Genomic DNA, 6,000 nt, shown 5'->3' with positions numbered 1-6,000 from the left:
GATCTCAGAAGTATCTCTACTCCTGATGATGTCATGGTTGATTGCGTCTCATCCAACAGGAGTTGAGAGTTCGATCCTTTGGAATTTCACACATAGGTGTAAAGTGAGCATGGTTTCATGGGATTTGTAGTCTGTTTTAGACTCCCTTTGTTTGATTTGGCACGGTTGTTATCAGTAAGATTTTATGACTGTGTGTGTATGCCTCAGTCAGGCTTTACGACTGTGTGCAGGCCTGCCTTTGTCTTATATCTGAATACATGAGGCCTAACAATGTAAAATCCTGAACTGCATAAGGCAGACCCTTGCATCTCTAGATGCAGACTTGACATTTTTTAGAATCCTAGCCCACACTCCCTCCTCCAATACCAAGTTTAAATCTTTCTCCCATAATCTCTTGATAGAAGTTAAAGCTCCGACCCCCAGACTCTGAATTAGCAGGGAGTAATACACTGATGACCTCATGACCTTTTCCAAAAGCAGTAATCACCTCTCCCAGAGTATCTGCCTGGGAGGGGGGGTGTATGCTACTCCCAAAAACAGTTCAGAGCAGGTGGTGCAGCTGTAAATACCTATGAAACTGAGATCTGGGAATCCCAAAATGTTGAAGCAAATTTTCAAAAGATTTCAACACTCCACTTTCATATAGGTCACCAAATGTAGTAACCCCTTTCACAATCCACTCTGACCAGCAGAAAAGGGACTTATTAATACATAATTTAGGGTTCAGCCATATGCTTGAGGCAACATTTAAATAAATGTCCGAATTAAACACTCTGGACACTTTTGTCCATACCGAGTGCAAATACGAGATAATGGGGTGTAACTTAACTTCTCCGATTAGTTTGATAGAAAGGCTTTGCATTGGTGAAATAGGGGCAAGAACTTCCTGTTCAATACAAAACCAGGGAGGGGCTCTCTCAGGTGGAAGTGACCAATGAGCCAAATGTCTGAGACCGAATGCATAATAATAAAACTAATTCTTGGGTAGGCCTAGCCCACCTTTGTCAACTGGCCTATGTAACTGTAACAGGGTTAAAATAGGAAAGAACCGGACAAAGCATCAAAGTAATATTTTAATGAAAACTTAGACAAAAGACACAAACATAAACACACACACACAGAAGCTGCGTGTGGCTCTCTCTCTCCCGAACTGCCGCATCCAGCTGCATTTATCGCTCTCCTCGGCTGATTAGCCCGATTGGGGGCCGGGCGTGCATAGTCATGGCCCGGCCCCGCCCTCCTCCTCGTCACAGTAACTTATTAAAATGTTATCTAGGATGCTTACGCTGTCAGAGCCAAAGCTTCGGATTTAGACCAATTGACTCTGTATTCTGAGAACTAAGAAAAGGAATGAATAATTCTGTGGAGGCAAGGCATAGATCTAGTAGGGTCGGAGACGAATAATAAAATATCGTCTGAGTAAAGCAAAAGCTTATGCACCATATCTCCCACCACCACCCCTGGAAAATCATCTTCTCTTCTTATCGCAGCTACTAATGGTTCTAGAGCAAGACAGAACTTGATGAGGTAATTAAGGCTTTACCTACAGGCAAGGCTCCGGGGCTAGATGGCTTTGCCACTGAATGTTTTAGATCTTGCCTCCACAGGATTATTAATTCCTTCTCTAAATTCTCAGGATACAGAGTCAATTGGTCTAAATCTGAACCTTTGGCTCTGACAGTGTACTGCCCAGTAACAGCTTTTCAACCGGGCACCTTCCAATGGCCTAAATAGGGCATCAGGTATTTTGGGCATTTTATTCCCGGCAAATTTGTGTGATTTAGTTAGAGTTAATTTTGACCCTTTAATAAAAAGGTTTATGAGCGATATGGACAGGTGGGCTTCGTTACATTTATCTATGATTGGGAAGGTTAAGGTTATTAGAATTAATTGTATTCCAAAGCCTACCCAAGATTGTGTTTTATTACGGTCTCAGACATTTGGCTCATTGGTCACTTCCACCTGAGAGAGGCCCTCTCTGGTTTTGTATTGAACAGGAAGTTCTTGCCCCTATTTCGCCATTGCAAAGCCTTTCTATCAAACTAGTCTGAGAAGTTAAGTTACACCCCGTTATCTCGCATTTGCACTCGGTATGGACAAAAGTGTCCAGAGTGTTTGATTCGGACATTTATTTGAATGCTGCCTCAAGCATATGGCTGAACCCAAAATTATGTATTGATAAATTACCCTTCTGCTGGTCAGAGTGGATTGTGAGGGGGGTTACTACACTCAGTGACTTATATGAGAGTGGAGTGTTGAGATTAGGGGTGTAACGGTATGACATTTTCACCGTATGATAACCATCACAAAAATTACCATGGTATTACGGTTTCATGGTATTTAGGTGCATTGATAATATTAAAAGCAGTTCAATATTAGGTTATGAAATAGGATATTTCTGATTAACACACAGATAAATATTTCTGTTATAACCAATTCTTGAACTTTATTTTGGATTTCTTCAACTTTAATCCTTTAACTTTTGATCTTGAACATCAGGACACTCTCTTAATCTGACAAAGTAAAAAAAAGAAAAAGAAAAAAAAAACACAAACAGTTAAATATTAATAAAAAAAAAATTTGGCAACATGTGCAGTAGTCAGATGATTATAATTAGAAATACTTTGTAATTGTTGTTTTATGATTTATGAAATTGAATTGTAATCATTTGTAATGATTATTGCCCAGGTTAACTCTTAAAATATGCATTTGCATGCATTCAGTAATTTGTTGCATTTGTGATTTAGTTTAATTCTACAATACTTACTGAAAATATATTATTCATGTGCAGTTTATTTATTGCCATTTTGTCCAATACTGACCATTTCTGCCACAGTTTCACTGTAAATTTTTGCATGCATATTGTCAATGTCAATTTTCTGAACACCAAAAGCCATGCATTTTGTAAACACTATTTAGTACTATGTTTTACTAATAAAACATATTATTAGTATTATCAAACACATTGGCCTACTGTTGCGCTGCACTTAGGCAAAAGAACAAACAGTTGGCACATCGTAAAGTTGAAGGAGGTCTTAAATCCATTGGCTGCATTTGTGAATGTGACAGAAAGCATAAACATAACCTTAGCCTAACTAGTCATTACAAATCATGTAAAACTACATTGAATCTGGTGTTTTTATGAAACAAGCTATAATTTATTATACTGTGCACTGTATTTCCACTTACATTAATCTCCACTGTCAGGTGTATTCTGTTGATTCATGTCTTTTATTTTGAAATTCTAGTTCCGGTTTCATGTCATGTGTTCCTGTTTCCCTAGTCATGTGATTTCTGTTTTCCCTCCATGTTCATGTGTCATGTTTTCATTGGTTTATTGTTTAATTATCTTGTTATCAGTTCTGTTTGTTCATTGGTTTATGTTCTCCCATGTCTTGTATTTAAGCCCTCATGTTTTCATTGTCTATTTGTGGAGTCTTGTATGTGATCTATTGGGCATTCGGCTTTCATTTTGCCCCATATTCTGTATTTTGGGTGATGGGGAGGTCATCGACATTGAGAATAGGCACGTAAAGAGTTGGGTCCTAACTAGCGTCATGATCGCCAGACAGGTTATTTTAAGGGGTTGGAGGTCGTCTGGAGTGCCCTCATTTCATGAGTGGTGCTCGGAAATGGGGAGGGTGGCGGCTTTTGGAGAAGGGTTGTATAAATGGCTGGGCAATCGGGGGTTATTTGATAGGAAATGGGGTTGATATTTGGCCTTTTTGGAAGGCTTTCGGGGAGGGGTAGTGGAGAGGGATCTCTAGTTTTAAATGTGTGTATGCAATATGATTGTTTTTTGAAAGTATACATTTTATGTTTTTTTATGTTTGTTTTTTTTATGTTTCTAAATATTTATGACCACTGGGGTGAGTGTTTGTGTTCGGGGGGAAGGGTTTAATTTTATATCATTTGATTCTGCATTTTCTGTTATGTTTATTTAATTTGTTGAATGGAATCAATAAAAATTGTTAAAAATAAAAATAAATACCCCCAATTATGCCATGGTACCACTACAGCACAAGTGAATAAATAATCATTATAAAAATAAACACATAATTAGGTTTCACAAAAAAAAAAAGATGCATTTCTTGAAGAAACACTATATCATATTTCTTACTTTTAAGAAAAGAAATAACCTTCCTTCTTTTTATGCGGCACCCCAACCCATTCACATTCCACGTGGAGAGAGACAATCCACTCATACTAACCTTTGACATTTTGACATATTAGAAAAAATAGATTGTGTGTCAAAAATAAAATTATAAAGACCACATTCCAACATTAGTGCAACAATCAAACCACAAACCTCCCCCCCCCGAACCAAACAAACAGAAAAAAGAAAAATGTGCGTATTAGCCCCACGCACGACAACGCCAACTGGCGTCTATCCCTCTAAACTCATGTTTGCCTACGAGAGCCCCCGCGACAATTTTGCTGTCGGATTGCTCAAGTCCGGTGTTTCTATACAAATTTTGTGAGACAGAATTACATCACAGAAGATAATCTATAAAACAAACTCTGCTAGGCGGAACCAGCACAAAAAGAAACAAAAAAGGTGGTCCTCGGATGGTCAAGTGAATGTTCAGTGAGTCAGGCCCACTCGGCTGCTACGTGAGCACCACAAAATAACTTAATCACTCCATTGACTTAATTAAGGATTTTGTTTGCTGCCATCCTTAGCATTTATTCTCAAATTAGCCAGGAACATACATGTTGATGTATGAGTTTCTTGCATTCCTTGAATCGATCACGTTTTTCTCTTGTCGAATTCGCAAAGTCTGGGAACAACAAAATGTTGTGGTTCTTCCAAGAAAGCCTTCCTTGCTCCTCGCGTTACACAAGATCTTTATCGGATGATCTCCCTCAAGCCAGAACTCTGTGGGCTCGCTCGATTTCCATCTTATGGCCTGTTATGTCGAGCAGACTCGGAAAGAGCCCGTCCAGGAATTCCACTATATTCTGACCCTCTGCTCTCTCAGGAATTCCAACATTTCGAACGTTATTCCGCCAGTTACGATTCTCCATATCTTCCAACTTTTCCTAGATGCATTCCAAATCCGCCTTGGTCGCTAGTGGATTAGCAGCTAATTCCCTCTCCAATGACTCCAGGTAATGGATCCATTTCTCAACATCCACCACTCTTGTAACCATCTCAGTGAATTTCATCTCCATGGCAGTGATCGATCGACGTATTACAGCAAGAGCCTCCAAGTCAGCAATGACCTTCATCAACACTGCCGACACGTTTATCAATTGTCACCGAATTTCCTTCACCTTACTGGCCAAATCGACTCCCAGGCTTGTAGCCTGCTGCTTGGGGGCATCAGCTTGAGCATGTAAGTGTCTTTTAATGTGTCCAGAGTCCGAGGATTTTGAATTCTTTGACATATTGTCTTCCTAGAACAGTTAAGAATCAGGGTGTATCATCTGGTCTCATGGGCACCATGCGAGGGTCGGACGTGTGAATGGCGAGCTCTGCGCACTTTGCTATTTTTATTTTATTTTATTTTATTTTATTTATTTTTTTTGTCATTAACAATTTTTATTGATTACAACATTAAAATGAACACAAACAACACACGGAATCAACTTACAAAGAATCAAATACAAAGTCTTTGGCAGAATAAAATCTGAGTGCCCAAGACCTCACAGATAAAACTCTGAACCCCCAACCAAAACACTTGAATCTTAGTACAGGACCAAAAAACATGGGCTATGTCCCCATCCTCCAGCTGCGTCACAAGTAGGTGTGTCTTTAAGGCCAAGCCTTTACAATCTAGAGGGAGTCCAATAAAAACAATGCAGAATCTTAAATTGAATGAGGTGCACCCTTGCATCCTTTAAAAATCCTACCCCATTCTCCATCTTCTAGTACTAAATTCAAGTCTCTCTCCCATAATTTTTTAAGAGATGTTAAAACCTCATCCCCTAGCTAGTCACATGATGCCATGTGAGGAGCGAACATGTAAATGGTGAGCTCTGTGCACTTTGCTAGTT

This window comes from Myxocyprinus asiaticus, chromosome 5 (assembly GCF_019703515.2).
Source record: "Myxocyprinus asiaticus isolate MX2 ecotype Aquarium Trade chromosome 5, UBuf_Myxa_2, whole genome shotgun sequence".
In the NCBI taxonomy this organism is placed as follows: Eukaryota; Metazoa; Chordata; class Actinopteri; order Cypriniformes; family Catostomidae; genus Myxocyprinus; species Myxocyprinus asiaticus.
This window is presented reverse-complemented; position numbering follows the sequence as displayed.